This window comes from Ixodes scapularis, unplaced genomic scaffold (assembly GCF_016920785.2).
Source record: "Ixodes scapularis isolate PalLabHiFi unplaced genomic scaffold, ASM1692078v2 PGA_scaffold5__190_contigs__length_132052651, whole genome shotgun sequence".
Taxonomy (NCBI): domain Eukaryota; kingdom Metazoa; phylum Arthropoda; class Arachnida; order Ixodida; family Ixodidae; genus Ixodes; species Ixodes scapularis.
In genome coordinates, this window is record NW_024609880.1 from 23,523,668 (window position 1) to 23,547,227 (window position 23,560).

Below are 23,560 nucleotides of genomic sequence, written 5' to 3' on the forward strand. Positions count from 1 at the left end.
GACCAGGTCATCGGCGAATGCCATCACATCGACCTTGAACACTCTGCTTGCGAACCCAATTTATGGGTCAAGTGAGCTCAGCCGCTCATCCAGGACCAAGTTAAAAAGAATTTGAGAAAGTGAGCTCCCCTGCCTCGCCCCAGTGGTGGGCCTCACCAGGAGTGTTTCTTTACGATACCCGAGTACCATCTCCGAGGCACCATACAAACTCTGCAGTTCTCGGTTCCGCGCAGGGCATTTCATTTCGTCCTGCGATGCAGTTTTCAGGGGCCCTGTCATTGTAGCTTCAGCCGCCGAGGAGGAGCCATCACATGCGGTGGGTCCCGCCGCCGCAGTAAGGTTTTTTGCTCTGCGAAAAAAAAAAAAAAGCTTCAAAAGCTGTTTTCTGACTCAGATATTCGTTAAAGGCCACCTGAAAGCATTGGTATTCTTCAAACTGTATTTGCGATATGGCAAGAAAGCGCTTGCCTTTGGGAGAATTTCGGTCAGTGGTGATCTTTGGTTAACCATCGAGAGCGATTCCGGCCGTGGCTGTAGGAAACTGGACATCTCGTGTGGGTGCCTGCTGGTGGCTCATGTTGGGTGCATGGTTGCTGTCTTGCAACGTGGGCCATTCGTTGTGGAACAAAGGGCTACCCAGCTCTCTGGACGCCAAGGTGGGCCTTTGAGGCCGGAGGTTCAGCACCAGCAAGTGGCTGTTCGGTGATGGTCCCGAGTGGTCCATCGCTTCACGTTCAGAAGCATTAATCTAGTCCGGGGGTGAAAACACCCCCTGTTGAGGCTTCGGTGAATAGGCTTAAAGGGACTGTAAAACGATTTTGAAATTGAATTTCATCCGCCGCACGTCGTAAAAGGTGTGAAAAGAAAACCAAAACAGAAAAAATAGAGCCAAAAAGATTTTTCGCTGTAGAACTTTTATAAGAAAAGCGGACTTTTTATACCTTCTTTCCTTTGAAAGTTCTCTGCCTTTTCACTGCGATGCATCCGCAGTGCTAATGCACACCAGCCAAATCCATGTTACCTATTGGATAAGAGCCTACCTCATCAGCACCACAATCATAATAAATAACCGGTGAATGTTTATTCAAAGTTTTGTTAAAGAATATTCTGATCCACATTTTGTTCAGTAATTAGCGATGTGACGGAAATTGCAGAATTTTATAATGCTTGGGGTTATCCGCAAACAAAGCAAGAGAAATATAAGACTGCGCCTGCGCTGTTTTGCGATTTCTGCTCCCTGCTGAAAAACATGGCATCGGTGGTGATCGTCGACAAGGTCGGCATGGTGGAAGCTCTATTGGTTTTGCGTAGAGCGCTTTTTTTTACTGAATTCTCGTTGTCTGCCACAATGATAACCCAGCTTGTCCTAGAAGGGAAGATCCATCTACTTGTGCGGCGATGTTGTGGTGGCACCCTCAAGACAGCAGAAACGCTTGTGCCGTCGTCTTTGTTTACTTCGACTACAGTGGTGCTTTCTTAGCATTGTCTCCTCGAACATCGCCCGTATTTCTTATTTTGCACATTCCATGCGTGTGCTCAAGTTCAAGGTGCTACTGGTGCGTACTGTATTTTAAGGTGTGCATGAAGGATGTGAATTTTGACGTGTTTTCATCACCCGAGAAAAATGATTAGTGTTAGGATTCCTGGACGATCGCAACGTCTATGTGATTACGAAATCATATTTCTATGTTCCTATATCTCTGCCAAGATTACATTGTCTTTTGCAATCGTAGAAAGGGCGTGGGGCGAGATATGTACTATCAGTAAAGTCATGCCCTAAAGTCGTGATCATCCAAGACAACATACTGCATCTTTTTCTTTTCTTTTTTCATCCGCTCTGCCCTGCGAGCTTATCCTGACAAAATAAAAGTTAATAAAGCTTGAGCTGATAGAAAACTCAGTGCATTTTGTGCTACACCAGTGAGTGACTGCGCGACCCCTTCTTTTTAGCGATACCACGGAAACGGCTGACGGTGGTGGGGAAGTGGCTATCATGCTGACGACCAACTGCGTTAGTTGCAGCGGTTGCAGGAGTGTGTATGTGCGGCGCAGAGCGGTTGTTCCGGTCACCCCGGTCTCAATGGACGCAGTCGTTGCTTACGCGCTCGTTGCAAGTGCCCGAATTACATTTTGTGCAGTCCGGAGCTTAAAAAGAAACAGTTGCAGTTTCACCGCTTGCCACTCGAGGAACCACAACGAAGAACTTGGTGCAGGCTCATTGGTTTGTGGGACCCAAGGTCTAAGATGATCTGTGCATGCTCGGAACATTCCGTACATTGGAGTTGCCACTCCTTGTCTGATTCCGACGAGGAACTGGAGTCTTCTTCGGAAGAGTTGCCACAGTTTCCAACAAGGCGTATCGGCCTATGGGACCAGTCCCTTGCGCTCTCGCTGCAGCGCAACATCTCTAATTGAATTTTGCTCAGCTGTGATGTGTCCATGGTTATCTTGGTGATGAGAGGTGCCGATTCAGAAAATATGTCGATGGCATCGACATATTTTCAGTGAAGTAAAACAGTGAAGTAAAACCCTGTGGTAAAACTTACCGGCACACTGCCAGCTCGCAGCTAGCGCTCCTATTCTCCTACTGCCGAGAGACCTTCCGGTTCCGGTGACAGGGCACGTCCCGACCGTCAAAATTACGCCGCGGCTTGTTTTGCGGCGAGTTGGAGAAGAAGAAAAACTTGATATTTCAATAAATTTTTGTGTAGAAGCTAATAAAACAAAACAAAAACGGATGCCTGTTAGTGAACATTGAAGGTTTAATATAAAAGTTATTTGGCAGAAGTAAAATGGTCAGTTCATGGTTCCTTTAACGGAGCTCTACTCGGGCACGTCTCGCTGGGCGTTGTCTCCTCACATCACCTCCAGCCAGTATTGCCAACTCAAAAATTTAAAACCTGCAGTCGGGACCCTGAAAGCCACTAAAAGCCGCTAAATCGAGGACATTGTGCGAAAGTAGCGTTTTAACAAGTTTTATTGCTTGAATTCTTTTCCAACGGTATAATAACGGTATATAAAAATATAATCTAAAAGGAGGCATTCCCTTTCTTTGATTTGAAATCTTTCACGCCACGCCCCTTCGTTTACAGGAAGATGTCGTCTGCTTCATCGGCGTCTTGATGTTGTTGTTCGCTGGTGTCACTGGTTCCTGGTATGTCGTCGCCGTGTTTGCCAAAGTAAACCTCCATGGTGCCGATCTCCATGGTGCGGAGCATTTGTTCTCTCTTCAGAGGCCAACCCTCACCTTCAACATGGCATTGGTCATCTCTGTAGACATAGCGTTCCTCGGCTTGGATTTGGCTATGTTCATCTGGTTGAACACCCGCTCAACCTCCACGTTCGACCAAGGCAGTACAAGTGTCGCTAAAGTAAAATCATCAAGATCACGGAAGGGTTCTTGACCTTGTCCCTGAACACAACAGTTGTTTTACGGTTGTTCCAGCGAACAAGACTGAGTTTGTCCCACTAAAGCTCAATTGTTGCAATTTTGTTTTTCTTTTGTGGTCATTTTATGAGTTTGATAGGGTGCACCAGTGACTCTTTCACGGCGCGCAGGGCAGTCCCGACTGAGAGCAGGGAAACTTGCCTCATTGCTCGAATGTTGTCCAAACAACGGGTCTCTGCTGGAGCTGCTTCACCAGATGGTTCAGAAACACGACACACCATTCTATGAATACTCATTTGGACTCTTCAAAGCAGCCGCGTTTTTCTCAGGTCTTTGAGCGTTTTTTCAAACTTGTTGCCGAGCTTGGCTCTCAGCTCAATGTAGGTGTCGACACTTGCTCTCAGTGGGTCTACTCGGCGCTTGGGCAGAACGAGCTTCTTCGACACCCCTCCAATCAGCAATGTTAGGCTGCTTAGCGGCTTCAGGCTGTCAGCCGAGTTTGACTCAAACACCTTGTTTTAACCTTCTTCGAAAGAATGGGCTTTGCAACAACGAGGTACGCCGAGTTTGTCGTGTCTCAGATCGTGGAATGCAGGAGTTTGCAGTGCGGCACTTTTCTGACATTTTTGCCACGCCGTAATGTGCCTTCAGTGCCTCCCATTGGTCGAGGACTGCTGTTTCGATGGAACTTGTTGAGCAGGACTGTAGTGCCGTATTTGCACGAAAATAACGCGATTTTTGTTTCGAAATTACGTGCTCCAACACGCGCCTCGTGTTTTATTCAGAATTGAGTTCAGCCATGATGCGTGCGAGTTTGGAGAAAGCCATCCCTCCGGCTCAGTGCAGGAAATGGGTGGGAAAAGAAGTGGGGGTGTGGGAATTTATTAGCTATTGGGCCACATGAAGGGGGAAATAGAAAACATAAATAGCATTTTTATCGCTTTTGTGTTTGTACAATTCACGCTGCAGAAATGCAGCGTGCCATGCATGAGTGCGGGAATGGCCAAGTCAACACAAGCCAAGCAAAGGCCGCCGACTGTGTTTACGCAATCGTGCAACACGAGGTGTTTGTTTATGCGGAGGGACCAGAACAAGACTGAGTGGGATCATGAATCGGGTCCAGCAGTCTTTTTTCTGCCTGCACATTTTTTAGTTTCTACTTATTTCTGAACATCAATAAAGTAATGACAATTTAGAAATTGAAAAAATAATTTCATTCAAGTCAGCATCATCCTGATGCTTATGGAAAGAAAGGTTTGCATCAAACTTACAATAGGAAATAACAGTGAGAGCGCAGCCGGGCTGGTATAGTTTTATCATTTCTTTAAATTACCCGAGACTGGGGTGAGAAAACTATGAAGCATCAAAACGTGAAAGAGGAAGGCAAAGTGATGGGAAGACAACGTCTTGAATACAGCTGAAAGGTTTGTTCAGTTTACTCTCTTATATACCCCCACTCCTAAGGTCGCCAGCCCTAAAGCCCCTTGATAAAAGCGTTTTTTACAAGTACCGCCAACCATTGTTGTGGAAGCGCGCGAGACACGTGCCATGAGCGGGTGCTCCGCCGCCATTCGCTTCCAAGGCCCGCTCATTTCAGTGCTGCGCCGCCATTTGCTTCCAAGGACTGCTCGAGACATGGGCCTCGTGCACTCGCGCATTTGACGCTACTTGCAAGACAAGCGCAAACACATCGAGGGGCTTTAGCCAGCCCCCGCACACACTGCCTCCGCTTTCCAAGGACACAGAATTCCTTTTTCAAACTTAATTACACACAAAAGAACCATAAAAAAAAAAAAATGTTTTTAGACGACACACTTATCTCCAAAAGGGGCAAAGAAAAGAGGGACTTGAACAATGAGACACACACAAGAGATCGACTTGCTGCAATCTAAACTGGATTCAGACTGACAAACGCGGTCCCCACTATCTCTTGCCTTCGTCTCCTTCTTTGAAAGAAAACAACAAAGACCAATACTTAGAATCGCAGGAAGGCTTTGGTTAAATCGCTAAGCTGCAGTGACGCCTGGCTTATACAATTACCCATCGTTTTTATTTGGACCGTCTCTCTTGCTACCCTTTTCATGTCATCGAATTCCTTGTGTACGACTTCTGTTTCTGACCACTGAATCATACAATTATTACACTCCTGTGCATGTCTCGCTATATCTGAGTTGGGAGCTTTGACTTTGACATTACACTTGTGCTCTGTTAATCTGTCATTTAGGCATCTGGAGGTTTGACCCACGTATTTGAATCCACACTCCAGAGGGATTTCATACACCACCCCACTCTCACATTCAACAGACTTTTCCCTATGTGCTTTTTGGCACCCTTTCTTTTCTGTAAGAACGGGGGTGAGGGTTACCTAACTTGAAATCCGTGCCAAACACAACGTCGACTCCAAACGTCTTCGCACATGCCTTTACATTGTGCGATATCTTATGAAAATAGGTCATAACTGCATACCTTTTCTTAGGTTTTTCATCCCCTCCTACCCTTCCTCTTGACGTTAGAGCCACTCACCTGCTGATATAGCCTTCCTTGTACCCTGTGCTACATATACATAGTCTTTCAAACTGCCCTTTCACTGAGTTTGCTAGATAATGAATGCAAGACCTGTTCAGTGCGTTGTTGATCAGTGACCTTACAACTCCCGCTTTCACAGTTTTTGAATGACAACTTGTTCTGGGAAGGACAGGTTTCGGATTGTTTTTCCCATACTCCCAACACAAACCTTCCCCTACATGAATCCAAAAGTCCGAAAATTGCAATCCATCTTTCTCCGGTTGCTCCACAGTGAAATGCAGTTCAGGAGCTGACTTTCTTATCAAACCTTCCACCATTTCCGCTACTCCGTTCCGAAACGAACACACTACAACGTCATCGCCATACCGCTTTACCACATAGCTCTCCGAGGGTATTCCTTTCAGACCATGAACCACGGCAGAGTCCAACGAATTCTCTGCCAGTATCAATGCCACAGAAGAACCTATGCACACCCCTTCCTTTTGAGCATACATCTTGCCCCCATATTCCGCAATCGTAGAATGCAGATAAAAATCCAAAATTGTAAAAAAAACTGTCTACAGAGATGTGCAATCCTCTTCTCGCCCCAGTCTCAGGTAATTTAAAGAAATGATTCAGTAGGAAGACAGAGTCTGTGGATTGATAATGTTTGAAAATAAATCAGACACTTTGTATGCATTCTTTTTTGTGAATGTTTCGTTGTTTGAATGGTTCCCAAACTGGACTTGCATATTGAATCGTTGGCATTGACGGCACCAAAAGAGCGGGTCCCTAAGGGCAGCGAGCAAAACTGCGTCTATGAAAGGCTTGAGCGGCTGGGGCCTCCTTGCCAGCACTGCAGCAGCATTGGTAGCTGCCCTCTCGAGGTGGCCGACAGACACCGCTGTACGACAGCCCTCCTCTGTCGATTCCTACAATCAATGCGGTCTATGGAGACCTGGCCCTCCAAGATGCAAAAAAGCATAGGCAGTCATCTTCTAGCCATGAAAGCCTACAAAACCACATAAGACAATGTTCACATGATGTCTTTTATCAGGAGACTGAAATAGAATGTGGCTTATTGTCATGACAAGCTACGTCAGAATGTTGGTGTTTCATATCTTAAATCCTTAAACTTTTTGATCTCGAGGAACTCTTATCTGGCTCGAATGATAGCCAAGAAACAGCTCCTGGTCCAGGCACTGATGCAGCGAATCAGTAGTGAAGCCATCAGACCTTGTGGATGATAGTATACTAACTAGGGAGTGTTTGGCTTTAACCTATGCATCAATGGATTGTTTAGATCTGCTAAAATAGTGCATATACTGTGAACTGTAAAAGCACTTTACTGCGAGGAAGGGATGGTTGAGTAAATTTGGGGAGCTGTGCAGACTAATGAGTGTACCCTGGGAAACCCAGTTTAAGAACCTGTGTCCTGAAAGATTGAAGGCTGTGCATTCTTTGTATACATCTCGTCAGCACTCCAGAGGGGCATCTTTATGGCGTCCCTGCCAGTGATGTGCACTGTTGTGTTCTTGAGATTGTGGAGCACAAACCACTTGTACACAAGCTCCATAAACTTCACAGTGGGGAGGCAGTCCTCATACCATGGAGCACCAAAGTGCGGGCTATGCTGTTGAAGGAACCGCAGAACTGATGTCACCTGAAATCGATGAGGGAATATTTATGTTTATCGGTATTCACAAATCTTCATTCACCTCTCCTCATTTAAGGTAGAAAAACGTCTCACCCTTTCCATGGCTGCATTGCTCTGTTTTTTCTTTTTATTTATGTGGATACAAATTGGGACAACATTTTCATAGTGAATAGTCACATCATTTGTCTTACCTGAGGTGAGAAGATTTCGGTCACACTCCTGACAATCATTTTCTCAAAGTTCGAAGGCCACAGGTGCTTCTTCGTGAGGCACCTCACCATCTTGAATGCCCTCTGGCATTCCTGGAGGTCATACAGCCTCCTGTAACATGGGTTTAATGTAACGTAAGCATTGTTATTAGACTTCGGGGAAACTAATTGTTGCGTCTATTAACAAGAACCCAGCACTTATTTTACCCCATGTAGTCAAGAAGGATCAGTTGTTTATTGTTACCCGTTACCGACGATAGAGAATAAACTGTTGACATATGCTGTCCTGGGCCTGCTTTTTTTTTTAAATTGCCAATTTACATGCAAATAACTCCACTAAAGTCAAGCAGTGAGGCAGAAGATAAATGAAATTGGCAAGTACAACTTGTTCAAACGCCTAGTAACGTTTAAAAAGGTTAAGCAAAATAGACGTTTCGGACAGCGTGAAATTGGTCGGCGAGTGGAGACACTTGTTCACGCAGTAGATAATAACTGTAGTGAGTGCAGGTACAGTCAGCCCAGGGCCTTCAACGTGCATCGTAGTGGTACACAACCACACAGGCCGGTACGATGCTGGCTCATATCTAAACACACACTCTAGCAAGAGGGTCCGTGTCATCTCCTGATTGTGAATTCGAAACATTGCGAGCACTGTACCGGCAGGTGTCCTCACGCCAGGGGTCTGAGCGAAAAGAAGGGGACTAACGGTGACCTATGAGAGGAGTGAAGGACTTGGTCAGTACCTGAGAGTCTAGGTGGGTCTGGTGGGTCGGCGGTTTGCTCACAAGCACTGCTGCTGTTCTTGCACTCGGCAACTAAACGAGAAAAGGCAGATTAACAAGGATCAAAAGTAAAGGTAAGGAATTGTTTACCATGTTGCTAGTCGGGCCCAACAGAGGGTTGTTGATGTGGCTGTTCCTGCTGGTTCTTTACTGCAGGTCACTGTCATTTAGGATTGCAAATGTCCATGAAGGCTCTCGAGTAAGTCCTCATCACTTTCACCATAGTCGCTGCTCCAGAGCTCCACCTTCTTGTCTCCCATCCACATCACTTTTTGCTTTGTTTGTTAAATCTATTTAATGCATGAACTGCTCGGAGCCACATTCTGCAACCAGATTTTCAATGTACTTGAGAAGACAAAGAGCATGATAATATTTAGCCTCTCTCGATGCTGTGTTGTAGTAAACTTCTTTGAGTTGTGTGCACTCAAGCTGCAGCCCTGATAGCTGGTCTGTGCAGGGAGTAATGGCTGCAAAGCCCTCAGCCACCTGGAGCTGGCTGCATCTGCCACGTCTATTTCATGTGTTGTCGATCATTAGTCGAAGATCATGTGGCCACAAATCACTTACATTGTTGTAATTGTTCAGCAGGTGCAGCTTGTCAGTGAGTATGACACCACATTGTGACCTCTCTGCGTCGTGACAGCGTAGTCTTTGTCAAAGTCAGAAACAGAAGCTTTGGGCATCTTGTTCACTTTCTGTTCTTTTCTGACAACTTTCTCTATTGCAAATTGTGTCAAAAACTGCGTCCAATGAGAAGTTGACTCTAATAACCCTAATCTCTTTAAAGTTCATGTCAACAGTGACTCATATGGTCTTCTCAACTCCTTGGAGGCCAACAAAGGTTTGCATCATACAGTCCATAAATGCACAATGTTCCCTGCTGACAAAGCAGTGTGCAATAACTTGGCTGGATCCATTTCCATCAACAACCATGAAGACAAAGAGAGCCATCTTAAGGTTGTTGCCCAAGTAGCACAATACCCTGGCCCTAGCTCGCGCCAGGTTGGGCAGCCAAGGAAACTTTCCTTGTACCATGCTTGTTTTGCACCAAGGCTTCAGCTAGAGCCAACCTGGCACGCCAAGATTGGCAGTAAGCTGCAATTCCCCGTCTAGCCAATCTGGGCTCCATCCTGCAAATACAGCCTGGGCCAGGGTGGCTGTTTCCGGGTCAGCCAATCCTGGCTATACGGGGTAAATACAGCCCAGGCCAGGGTGGCTGCTTCCGGGTCAGCCAATCCTGGCTATATGGGTAAATAGAACTCAGACCAGGGTGGCTCTTCACGGGCAAGCCAGTCTTTGTGATGATAATGTTGCAGTATGTGTTTTTCTACTTTTCTTTTGGAAGGAACAAATATGCAAGTATCCAAATTGCCCTGTTTAAGAGTCTCAGATTTTATATTTCTTGAGAACAGGCTAGTATTCACGAAAATGCTATTAATGTGCATGTTCAAGAATGTGGCCTATGTTAATAAAATACACAGGAACCAATTTAAAACAACCCGGAAACTTGATTTTATTCGGTTCAGTGTAAGCTGTTTAGTCCGCGCTGGCAGGCTGGTCGTCGGGCATCACTGGCTGGGCTGATTGGACGGCCTGGGCGTGGAGCTTCTTTGCCATCCTTTCAGCCCGGCCTCCCTACCGATCATTGGCCCCAGCAAGATAATCCCCGATGGCTTGCTCCACCGGCACCACATTCGCCGTCACCTGCTCTCTGATAATGGCTGTGGGTAAAGAAAGAAGTGCAAGTTCGACATGCAAGACTCAGAATACACGAACTGAAGAAAGCATGCAGCTTCATTTTTGTTGTTTGAGAAAACACTGTAGACCTTTTCAGTATGATCTAGGAAGACCACAAGTCAAATATTATAATTAAATTCGATCTAACTTTATAAAGCCGGGTCAGCACTCTTTGATTTGAGCCATGGCACCAAAAACTGCTAACTAGCAGACGATGGAGGCACAATCAACAGCGCAGTCAATACTATGGTGCCTGGTACGCGTCTTTGAGTGTGTTTACCATCCTATACTTCCCATGTATGAAAAATGGACTCGAAGTGGCAACAAATGACGTCACCGAAACCTGCCGCACATTTAGTAAAATGTCACGATCCTGGTGGTTTTGCGCTGAACTTCGGGAGTGCAGAATGCTAGGATCACTGTCGTCGCGGTGTCCCAACCCTTAACTACGTGTTGTTTGTCAACTGTCCGGCTGCAGAGTGAGCAATAGTGGCACAGGCGTCTGCCGTGCCCACCCCCACTACTGTGCCACTGCCAGGGGTGCGACCGGCGACTCAATGTGCGAGTGATGACGTCATCAGGTGAACATACAGGACGTCATCACGTCCTGTATGTCCCGTCCAGAACTGGCACTTGAGGAAATTTCTTATAGAATTGAGCCATCGTGCCGGTCTGGACGAGGGAAGCGCCATCTCATTCGAGTCATTTGTGCCCAGAGTCGCAGCTGCTGTGGGATCCTGCCGAAGTAGTTCCTTGATCTCTTCCCCCAGTTTTTCGATGTCTGGCTTCTTGTTCCCATTCAGGCGTGCAACAACATTTTCTGGCCTTTGCTTTGAGTGGCTTCCCTGTCTTGCTTTTTGAGGAAGTTCCTCAGAAAAGGGGGTTCACTTGCAGCTCATTTACTGGCTTTTGTACAAGCCACACCTACTCAGTGGTGAGGCGGCGGTTTTGTGGGTAGCGCCACTATATACTTCCTCACTCACCTTGTGGCAGTATGCTGGAGGCAGGCGATCACCACGAGCTTCTGCACCTCTTTGCTGGATTTGCATTTGACGTATACTGTGCGGTCCACTTTCGCAGTCCTAGAAGAAAACGTTCATCATCAGATAACCCGCTCAATAAGAGGTGGGTTACACTAATAGCGTAAAACATTCAACTCTTGTTGATAATATTCCTTTTGTCAGCTCTTTTTGCTAATCACTGATAATGAACTGGGATCATCCTAGATAAAAATTATGTGCAATAATATAATATTTTTAATAACTTCTGTGGAAATGGTAATCAAAAAAGAATTTTAATATTTTGAATGCTCTCCAAGCGAAACTAAACCTGCATAGCCAGAACATTTTTATTTTTTTTCTGTTTGGTCAGTTGTAGTTGTGATTTTAGAATATTCGCAATCGGTGACATCTTTTGGGGTTACCTTGTGCACGAAAGGTGAACAGGATGTTTGTCTCACTTCATTTAGATGTTCTGAAATTATTTGCTAATCTCAGGAAGAATAAAAACGTGCCATAATTCGGGTTCCATATTTTTTTAGTTATTTTTAGTGAAAATCAGAGGGTGTTTTTCTTAATCTAATTTTAATTGAAAATACAGCATTTAGTTTTTACTTTATTTCCAATAACAGTAAATAACTTCATTTTTGCTGGTTCAATATTTCTCAAATTTCGCAAGGTGGCTGGTCTTAAGGGATATTTCACAGGCACAAAACTTTATGATTTGGAGTGGTATGTTAGAAGTATATTTTTTTTCATGTGATAATATTTTAGCGTGAACAATTTTTCACAAAACTTTTCAAGTGTCAAAAGTTAGGTTAAACACAATTCATGCAGTGCACACTATCTGAAATTCAACCTTTAATTTTTTTTATAGTATTTCCAATTCTGAATAAAGTGAAAATAATAATAATAAAGAAATACAAAGACCACTGAAAGCTTTTGTTTTCTTTGTCTGTTTTTGCAATTTACAGCTTTCCACAAATCTCCTCTTTGTAGTTGCCACAAAAACATGTCATAGTCACGCAGGCTGAAGGCAGGGGGCAAAACATCTGGAGTCCCGAGTGAAAGATTGTGAAAGGGAGCGACAGAACGCGAGAGAAAGAAACCAATGTTGCCAGCTGAAGGACGACAGTTGCAATGGTAATCGTGAAGACTTGGAAACTCTGAGCAATATAAACTGATAATTTAACGTTGTAAACAAAAATTCTGAGCTACTCTGACGCTTATATAAAGCAATATACTCATAACGCTGCATTAACTTCCCTTCTGTCGAATTCTTGGATATCTGGTGGTTGCTCGGTTTCGTATTTCTGGGGTGCTGCCGCTCGCTCCCCACCCACGAAGCCCGTTATCTGGTTTAGTTTTGCTTTGATGCGAGGCCGTAAAACCTGCGTGCTATGCAAAGAGAAAGCTTCGAAGGGGACGCGAATATCTTTCCACCAGTAAGTATGTGGATTGTTCAAGTTCATGAAACTGCTCTGATGATATAATTATATTCGTGAAATTGAAGGCTGTTCGTAACCATGTGTGGGACTCCGAAGGTCTGCCTTCATGCTCCGCTGCTTGCGGTAGCCAGAGTGAATGGGAAGATGGCGGACCTTTTCCTCTAGAGTTAGTATATATGATCTCTATGGCTGAAGGAGGTATAGAAACTTCAGTCATTGAAATGTATTTGATTATTGCTTCTACAGTAATAAATACACTGTCCCTCCTTGTCAAAAGCCTAAAGGGCTTATCCTGGTGGCCACCAGGTCCTCCTTGAGTGGCCTGTTGAAGCTCTGGGTCATGTTCGATAGACGTGGTGTCCTTGCTTCAAGCTCGAGCACTTCCTTGAGGGGACCGATTTCCTCACAGATAGCCACAGCCCGAGCCACAAGCTTTGCGACATAGTCTAAAAATAAATTTATCGTCATATATCTTTCTCTCTGCACACTTTTGGTAACAATTTTATGATGTGCAGTTGTTTGAGTTTGAATGCAAAATGTGCAGAACTACTAGCATCTTGAGTATTGTGTGTGCAGAATATAGTATACTCTACCCATTTATAAAGCATGAAACAGGTGTCTGTACTAGGATTTTTACACTGATGTCTCCAATGAAAATGAAAGTTTCCAAGGCTGGCACTTGTTTCTTATCCGTTATCCATTTTCCCCTTGGCATGAGTGATTATGGCAGTGATCACAGTTGAAAAAAAAAAGAATCTTGCCACTTGATACCATTTACAATCATCGATGCCGAGCAGCAGGTGACATACCATCTTATTGACGACTCACAAGGCAGACGCAGTGAAGCAGATGACATGCTATATTTCCGACTCAAGAGTTTATGCTGTAGTGACAACGCTTGTGGACGACGCTTACCTTGCACTAACCTGTCCCCATAATAAAACCTAAAGCAACTAAAGAAAAAGAAAAGGACATTGAACTGTTCTGATGGTTTGTTGTCCTGTCCCTTTTTTTTCATTTTGTCATCTCTCTGGTTTTGTTCCCTGTATCATAGACCAGCTCGCCTCTTTGTTAACGTGGTCTTTAACTAACTTGCCACCAACTATGGTCTCGATACCAATCTCATGATGCTGCAACACATTCTAAACCACCAGAATGGGATTCTCCCGGATTACCATGTGTGGCTTTGCTCTTCTTGGGATTGGCGGTGTGGTGCCCTTTTCTAGCTTTTGGTGACTCATCTTGAACTGCAGTTGACCAGCTTGGGTGACGGCCTGTTTCCTGTTGGCATTTTCATTTCAGTGCATTGTTGCAATGCGGGTCCTACACTAATAGGAAATGCAGTCAAACAAAGTGTACACCAGTTCCTATTGGGGATGTGTGTTCTGGAATGCTGCTCACTTTTTGTCCCAGAAATTTAGTCTCCGTTTCTAGGTGTTTCTAACCATTGGGGATAGCAGTATTTTCATTTGGGTGTGTGTTGTACTGGTAGCTGTATGTGGCGTTGAATATTTTGATTATTCTGCTGAGACATACCCGCAGCAGTGGTTGTCATTGAGCGGAATGTTCAAATAAGAAATCTAACCACCAACATACGCACACTGAGATTAGTGATCCTGAGGAATTCTAAAACATAGAAAGAACTCAAAAAGGTTTTCATAATATTTGCACAAATAAATAGCGATGGACGATTATCACGAACTACAGTAGTGCATTCTGAAACGGCAAGCAGTGCATTGGATTTCATGTCACAAAACACAGCTGCTGCTTTCATATTAGTGATGTGGGTAATGCCAAAGGGTTCCTTATGGGTCATTTCTTTGCTTACATACCTGGCGAGCATTCCTTTCATGCATAATGCAGCCCACTTGGGTGCTAAGCTGTTCAATACACTGTGGAAGGACTCTAGTCCGTATGTCTGTGTGTCTGGAGAGAGCTGGCGCAGGTCCTTCAGCAGGGATTTGCTGGTCATGACATCCGTGAATCCTGCATGTGCAGGTGTATCTAAAACAAACATAAGGCATAATAAGGACAGTCAACTTCCTGAAGGAGGGGGCCGGTCAGGCTAGTGATGACCGATGTTGGTGTTCGCCCGACGAGAGCCCCCGGGAAGTCGAATAAAAAAAACTAAAAGTTGTTTGATCTCGCTGGACTGTGTGATCTCCCTGCACACATTACGACGTCGGTTGGTTTACAATGGCTAGTATGGCCACGTTTATTTCGAAACAAAACGACAACTCAACAGTAATTTACGTTGCAAAACTCCCAAAAGCCGAGTTCCTTGAGAATCCTCTCGGCACCCCTTTTCTAGACTCGTAGGAGCCTCCTTTCCCTTCAGAGACCGACCAATCACTTCAAATTTGCCCAATGTAACGTGGTACACTCTTATTCAATAATCAGCGAGCTGTCAATGTGATCCCCCTCCGACACCTCAACGGTCACAACCAAATCCTTGTAGAGTCACTACGTGCTTTCCTCGCCGCCTGGCTGTCGCCACACAGTTAAGTTATTATGTCAATTAAAAGCGAAGTTTCGACGCTAAACGGCGAAATACACGGACACAAGCACACCCGCTTAAAAGCTAGAAGTGTGGACGGATGTACCGCTGCCCAAGACACAAAGTTCTGGTGAAACCAAACCGACACCCATCCCGTTTGTTAACGACCGGGGATCGACTCGACTTCAGCGCTCCCTGCGGCTGCTCGAGGCTCCCCGTACGTGGGGGTGGAAGACGATTCCCCGTTCATGTCCTCCCAGAGGGCGTCCCCCTGCTGTGGGTCTGCGAGCCAACGGTCCCTTCTAAAAATGCCGACTCTAACGTAGGCATATCAGCTTTCCTATGAGCAAGTCTTACTTATTAGAACAAAATTCTTCCTTACCTTACAAGGACTTACTGCCCAAAAGTGTAATTGACAAACGCTTAGCAAGCTTACACTAGTGTTTTATTTACTACGAATAAACTACTTTGCCAAAACGCTCGACCCTGTAATTTAGTCGTTCTATTTTATTTTCTGGTTGGATTGAAGTAGGGGCACAGTCCTGGCAACCATATATACAAGCTTACGGAAATATTGAAAGATTATTGAATGTCTATCATCACAACCTGGTTAATTCGGAGACTTTTTTTTTTATCTAGCAGTCCGGCCAAGCACGCCTGATATGCAACTGCGGTCATATGCACTCGGGCACTGAACACTGAACTACTGCGGTAAAGAATGGTTAAGCGTAGCCTAGCCACATACGAAGGGAACACCGATGATTGTGAAATACTTTTACAATTTGCAGTGTTCACTGAGGTGCCATAGTCTAGAAATTCACATCAGAAGTTACTACTGAATAGAAAGATGTGTGGTCTGAGCTTTTGTTTCTATTTCGAAGAGTCTTGCTGTTTCCGTCAGCTTCTAGAGTCGACTGTACTGTGAGGAACATTTAGGGATGTGTGAAATGTCTACGCACCTGGCACCAGCCAATCACCATCTCTGTCAGGGTCATGAAGGCACTGCGCGTAGATCCCAGGGTGGTCTGTGTGAATGTCGACCACATGCTTGGTCATGCTGGTCCAGGCTCCCACAGGCGGGTCGGGGTCACCCCGGCTCGCTACTGCACACCAATACAGGTGGTTGACAGCCAGCTGCACCAACTCAGCAATCAAGCCACAGTCCCGGCTCTTGCTCGCTGAATTAAGGCCCTTCGTGACGCCTGCACTTTGAGGAGTGTGCAAAATTAGCACTAGTCTGCTTCGTCTGTGAGAAAACATTCAAGAAAGGGAGAGAAATCATATCACTCTCAAAACATACTCATGCCCTTTACCAATAATGCCTCTAATGTCTGGATTGGAGTCTGGACATAAGATTTTATATATTGTTTGGACTGTCAGTACCTACTGTCGAGCATACGCCAGTACAGAGGCAAGCAATGTGAGTGAGTGAGAAGTTCAGTAGAAAACAATAATCTGCAAGAAGCATGGTGTCATATCATTTCGGATGACTTATTCATTTGAAATTCGGTCATTCAGAGGAAACATGAATGATAGTTGAGCTGTCCTTGAAGAAAAAAAACGAGAAAAAACTGCTCCCTCCCAATTTCGAAGTCACATCTGTTTTTGTTCTTGAAATGCAAAAGTTGATAACTAACTGCTTGCAGACATACCAAATAGAGTTTTAAACAAACAGTGCAGGTTGTTTTGTTTACGTAGGGGAACTGAACTGTAACAAACGTTATTCAATTTTCGAGACATGCCAGACATCAAAATGATGTTGGACGGCTGGCTCCTTCTCCCTCATATGCTTGGCAATAATCGGTGCCTGTCTGTGGTCAGGGACTGCACATTCAGCTGTTTCTCTCTTTCAAAGGCCAGGCACCTGATAAGGCCTTTCTTTTCCATGAGGCCGCTGCTGCGAACCGTTTCACCCTGTACTCAGTGGAAAGTGGAACGAGATATTCCCAGAAGCTGCAGTGATTATCCTGCACATACAGATCTGAGGTATTCTGCAGCATTACCAGTCTTAAGCTATTTGCTTCCTGAAATAGAAGGGCTCCAGACTCCTGACACCAGATGGCAAGTTCATTTCACAGCTTAGCACCAGTTTTGACCATGGCTGTGTTAGTAGCAGAAATATCTGTTCAAAATGCAGGGTTTAGCAATGAAAAGGATGCATCTGTTCCTCACCTTTCTCACCTGAACCTGCTCCAAGTGCAAGATTTTGTTGTACCAGGTATATGCAGGGAGTACGTCAGATACTTTGCACAGTAACCAGGGGAGTCGCACCTCCTGTCACCAGCAAGGTCAAGGGTCTGGTCGTGAAGTTCTTCCAACAGCTTGCCCCGCTCATCCGTCCACACCTGTGGGAGGCAATACTAAAATGTTTGACACTGGCCAAAGCACTGGGGTGAAACATTGCCTTTGAATGTAAAAGCATGGAAGATAAGGCTCATCAGACGGCATGATGACAATCACCTGCTCAACAGTGGGGACCAGAATGGCTTGCTGGTAGTTTTAGAAGGTCTTCCTACAAATGACTTGTATGTTCATCAGACGGAGCAGGCGCAGCGTGTTGGTTGGCGCAGTGTGAGCAGCACAACTGCTGAGATGAGCAAGTTCCCAAGAGCCCTGCCGTTGATATACGGCTGGCTTTCCCAGCTGAACAAATGCCCAGCCGGGCAAGAGGTGCTTACTGTCAGGAGTGTGCCAGTTGCTCTCATGGACATGCTGCAGGGGCAATAGCACGTCTGGCACATGGCAAACAACTGTCGCAGGCAGCTGCCGAAGACGAGGAACTTGCCTTCGTTGTACCCTGTTTCTCCGCAAAAGGTTGTTGCGTTCCTGTAAATGTTACGAATGCATAGTGTTTGACAGTCGCTTCTCTGTTCTAACTGAGCAACAAAAAAAACAGCAATATTGCGTCATTCACAACTAAACCACTTATTGGGGGACACTTGAGGGACATCCTGTACAAGGCAGCCCCATTTATAACAAACTTCAATAACATTTAGCAAAATGTTCTTAAAACTTTGGTCTAATACCACAGTCTGGCGGTGTCTTTGTATGTGTTTGTTAGCATGTGACATATACGCACCATGGTGGTAATCATTCCTAACTGTTCTTGCCCAGAAAGACAAATTTTGTGGTGTGAAACATCTGCTTCATAAGGTATTCAATCAATTGAAAAGCCCCTACAGGGGCAGCTGATTTTATGTAATGCAAGCCATATACAGGTTAAATAAAACAGAAAGAATAAACTTAAGGACGGACAGAACAGCACCTGTTTCGATTTTCAACACAAATAGCTTTATTGGGCGCCGGCACACGGCCCAAGAGACCCAGAGGCGGAAAGGAGGAGGGCGAAAAGCAGGAACAAGCAAAGGTGAGGAGTGGTAGAGAGAGGATAAAAGCGACACAGACAGGAAAATTACTAGCGGGGAGGAAGAAAAGCCAGAAGGGAAGCCGCAAAAAAAGTGAAGCCGCCTGGAACAACATCACGGGACGACATAGGCCCGCGGGGCTTTTCTCAAGGCCGTCAACTGCGGGCGAAGGTAGGCCTTCGTGGAAAGAGAAAGCGAAGGCACTGAGACATTTCGGGATGCGTGCATTATCGCGTAGGCCTCAATTATCTCACGGCCGTAGCGACCTCGGTTCGAACCTAAGATTCTTGCCGAAGAGAACCCAAGGCGACACGAGGAGCGGGCCGTATTGTGGACGGCTATCGGGTGTTGTGACTCCCTCCCATTGACCTCTCTCTCTCATGTTCGCGTAACCTGTCGTTAATGCAGCGCCCTGTCTGACCTATATACTCTGTGCCACAATACAATGGAATAGTGTAAACGTGCCCCGACACACAGGGAACGAAGCTAGTCCCATGCGTTTTGGAACATCCTGACTGAAAGGGCGGGGGTTCATTTACAAGACGACACATAGAACCCAGCTTAAACTGGCAAGAAAATATGACATCGACGTCGTACCTTCTGGCGACAGCCCTGAGGTGGTGTGAAGTGTTTTGGTAATATGGCGTGACCGAAAACTTTTTTGGGCAGGGTGGCTTTTGGGGGTAACCTGATTAAAACCTTTAAAGTGGTTGCAGTGAGGTCACGTGGGTAACCTGGTTTTTTTATGCGATTGATTCGGTTAGTTAGGCTGGCATGGGAAAGGTGGGGGCAAGATTTCATGCAGGAAGAGTAGTGAAGACTATTTACAGTGTCCCTCTTTACATTTTTTGAGTGGTGGCTCGCGAAGGGGAGTATTAGCTGCTGTGATCACTGTTGGAAGCTCCAACAAAGGCTGCTTGGTGTTGGTTGTAGGTGCAAACCCAAAAACTGCAGGGCATCCACGGTAGGCTCCTCCTTCGTGAAGATAAGGCCCCGGGAGCGGCGTGAGAACACTTGCTCGATCGAAGCACGAGAAATGTTCTGGTCGTGAAGCAGGAGGCAGTCGTCGGCTACCTCCTGCCGAATGAAACCATGCCCTTGAACTCAATATAAAAAAAAAAAAAGAATTATGCAGAAATAATTAACAGCTTAATTATCCTAAACTTTAATAATTTTCATAATTGAATCAAAATGACACAAGCCTTTTTTTGTTGCGATGCATTGTTTTTTTCTCAATATATAATTTGCCCACCTTTCGTGAGACACCCTGTGTAAGTAGGGCACACCATAAGGCTATGCTGATTTGAGTTGTGTGGCATACTTCCCATCTTTTTTGACACTGCCCAATTTTGGTTTCAGTTACATTTCCTAGCTGGTGTGTTTGTAGATTCTCAAAGCAAGCAGGTACACAGTGCGGCGCTAGCTGTTAGCACAAACAATGAATTTATAGGTCTTTTGTTTTTCCTCTTAGAATTGGAAAGCTGTAGTCAAAACTACTATACTCCGTCTCACTCTGCGGTAGACTAGGGCCCAGAGGCTGGTGGGTGGAGCACCACCTCAGAAAAGCTTGCATCCGCCTTGCAAAAGAATGCGCGAAAGAAATTACGATATGCAGAGAAGAGCACTAATCTTACGTATCTGGTTCTCTCTTCTGATAGCACACTATTTTATATTCGTGAAGTAAGGGTACATGGTACTTAGTTTTATAAACATTCACGGCCATATTTCATAAACGTGTCAACTGTTCGGATAAGTTGGAGGGTACGCAGGCAATTCTGACATAAAGTCGTTTCTCTTGACCACAACAATTCAATCCAACCTTTGTGTACCTTCCGCTCGTGGTCTTTGCATAAGCTCCCAAGTCGAACACTCGATCCAACTTATCATCATTTCTTAATGGCCACTGGTTCTGATCCTGGGCCCTCTTTGCCGCATCGCTTCCAGACAGTATTTAAGAAGGCTCCCTTCAGTAGAAGCAAGCGGACTGAGCTGACGCGAGGGCTCGGTAAGCAGATGAAAAACTCGCCTTCGCATGACTCGTCTTGGCACACTGACACATACAATGGAGCAAATATACCACGTGATTTCTAACAGGCTTATGATTGGACTAAAGCTCAATGTATAGTGCGGTGGAATTTGGGGCATAAAGCTGGAACATACCGTAAAATTGGGGCCAGCCAAAACAATTTCGAAGTAATGTGCAAAGAGGCACCGCTGCTGCGTTTGTGCTTACAGTACGGCGTCGGTGTTGTGTTCACACTTATGGCGTGATGCAGTGTGCATGTTCCTTCTGATTTAGGCCTCATCCAAGGGGAAAACCACGCTTACTCGACAAAGCCATCTTTGTTGAATAGCTTATACTGAGGATCGTCGTCGTCCTCCTCCTCCTTATCGTCCGAATAACTTGGAACTGGGCTCGCAACACGTGCCAGGACTGGCATTTGTGCAGTAATCTTTTATCTTTATTCTTTATGTTTATTCAGGTACCCACTTTGCCATCAGGCATTGCAGTGGGGGGGGGGGGGGGGGAACAAACAATATACAGACACACAAAAAAATTCGCACATTCAGTGCGTGAAACAAGGCGTCATTGGAAGCTATTGAGACAGCGCGGGATGGAAGGGAGTTCCAATCGCGCGCGGTTTCTACAAAAAAGGAGTGTCGCAGTACGTCACCCTTTAAAGGAATTTCTCTCATTTTTAAAGCATGGTCGTTCCTACTGGATACGTAAAAAGGCGGTTTCATATATTTATCCTTTTCTATACCGGTTTTACCATAATAAATATCAGGAAAATTTTGAGACGGAGGTGCTTTTGCGACCTTTTAATAATTGCCACTTAAGTTTATGTTTCCACTCAGTCATAGTTAGTCGCCAATCGTAATGACTTAAAACAAACCTCAAGGCCAGATTTTGTATTTTTTCAAGTTTTTGTGTAGAAAAGGCGGTATAAGGGTCCCAGACAACGCAAGCCTATTCCAGAATAGAACGAACATGTGAAAAGTAAATTGTTTCTCTGAGCGACTGAGGTACAGTTTTGAAATTTCGTCGCTGAAAACCTAGCATCCGTGAGGTCTTCGAGGAAATATAGTCAACATGCGCATTCCAACGCAGATCGGATGTAAAGTATACACCGAGATATTTAAGTTCATTTAGGGTTTCTAGGACTTTTCCATTTAGCGAATAACGAAATAACGAACCAAATGCCGCGGTGAAGCTAAACCGGACGCAGGCTGCAACTATTGTTTGTAATTTGACATTGGAAGCGATCGCCAAACCTGTGGTTCCTTATAGCCACGTCCCATAGAGCGACAGACAGCAACAAACGACAGCGACGCACGACAACGAGCGACAGACGACACCAACAGACAGCCTGTTTGTCGGAGTCCGCCATCCCACTTGGCGGACACGACGCAGAACACGGGGACAAGGAAACCTGTTTCCTAGTGGGAGCGGAGTTGTCAACAAAACACTTCAAAATGCACAGACAAACTGAGTCTGGCGACGCAGTTTTCGTGTTTTGCTCTTTGGGCATAAAGCACGCCGATGAACACGGTGAAAGTGCAGACGATTACTTTATTTCTTGGTTAAAACTTCCGCTTGACTTCATTTGCCGTTGGCGACTTTCCGCAAACAGTCGTGACAATCGACACCAAACTTTTTCCGAACTAGAATACTTGAATCGTTCCTTTTTTGGGTCGTTCGAGGAATTCTAGGTGAGCGCCACGGAATTTTACGCCGATTTTGAGGATGTTTATAACTTCACATCCGAATGATTGAGGGCAGGCATTTTTGGGAGGACAATACGGCATCCCGATTATCACAGAACGTGATGACAAGTCTCTCGTCAGGCGGAATGGTTTACCGTCGAACGTCGTGTCCTACTTCGTGGTGAGCGGTCTTACTTTGGTCAGTCCTCGAACATGAGTGTATCCATTCTGATGCAGGGGCATAGACCTCGGCGTCTTAAAGCACCACCTCGCGCACCAAGCTTTTGCGATCAAAACCAGCTACAGAAATTTCCCTTTCGCAACACGACCGCCCGGCGCCAGCAAGCAAGCCGCGCCCACGACCACTACGCGCAATCGAGGGACCGGAACTGCGGGAACGAGGAGTGGCCGCCAAAGGCTTCTCTGAAGGTCGAGCGGCGGAGCGAGGCACGGGGAAAACGGGAGGAAGGGTAGAAGGGGAGGGAAGGCACAACCGGCCGAGGAGGTTAAGTTTGTCTCCGAGACATGTTTCTCAGTGGGACATCTTGCTGCACTTCAAGTCCAACGGCAGACAAGAACTCGTCCGTCGCCGATTGTTTGTCAGCACTTGTCGGCGATTGTCGTGGGTGTTGGTCGTTCCAGTGGGACAGCATCGGCGCCACGGAACTTTGTGGTGTCGTCAAACAAAAACCGGTGTTTGTCGCTCTAGTGGGACGAGGCTATTAGCAAATCTGAAATTGTTTCGCTGCCATACAAATCCTAATATTGACTGGTAGATGAAGGACGATTTCGGTCAGGCACATCAGAAGCCACAAGACCTCTCTTCTCATTTGTGTGTAGGCAAGAAGTTGTCACCGAAATATTGTCCGACCGTAGACTGGGAAACAGATATAATTTTATTCCGTTAGTCTATAATGAACTTCCGTTAGTCGATAATGAATGGTAATGGTCCCAGATCTAATAAACTGATGTGATTAACCTAAGCCATTTTGGTGCACATTTCGGAGCAACCAAAACAGTGTTTTGGAGCAGCAAATGTGGCCTTTGGAGCAATCAAAACAGTGTTTTGGAGCAGCAAAAGTGGCTTTTGGACCAGCCAGGACAGTATTTCGGAGCAGCAAAAGTGGATTTTGGAGCAGATATTCTTAGGAAAATAAAAATATTTGTTTTAAGTGCTGTACAAACAAAGGGCACTTTGAGTTTTGTTGAGTTCTGATGTGACGTGTTTAGACGGAACTCGCTGTTTCGGTTTTTTACTGCACAGAC

At 45.5% G+C, this 23,560-nt stretch overlaps 2 pseudogenes; both read right to left on the minus strand.

Annotated features, from left to right (window-relative positions):
* Positions 1–9,201: 9,201 nt before the first annotated feature.
* Positions 9,202–16,277, minus strand: LOC115332319 (annotated as a pseudogene).
* A 664-nt stretch (positions 16,278–16,941) lies between these two features.
* LOC121838106 lies at positions 16,942–18,303 on the minus strand (annotated as a pseudogene).
* Between the last annotated feature and the right edge of the window lie 5,257 nt (positions 18,304–23,560).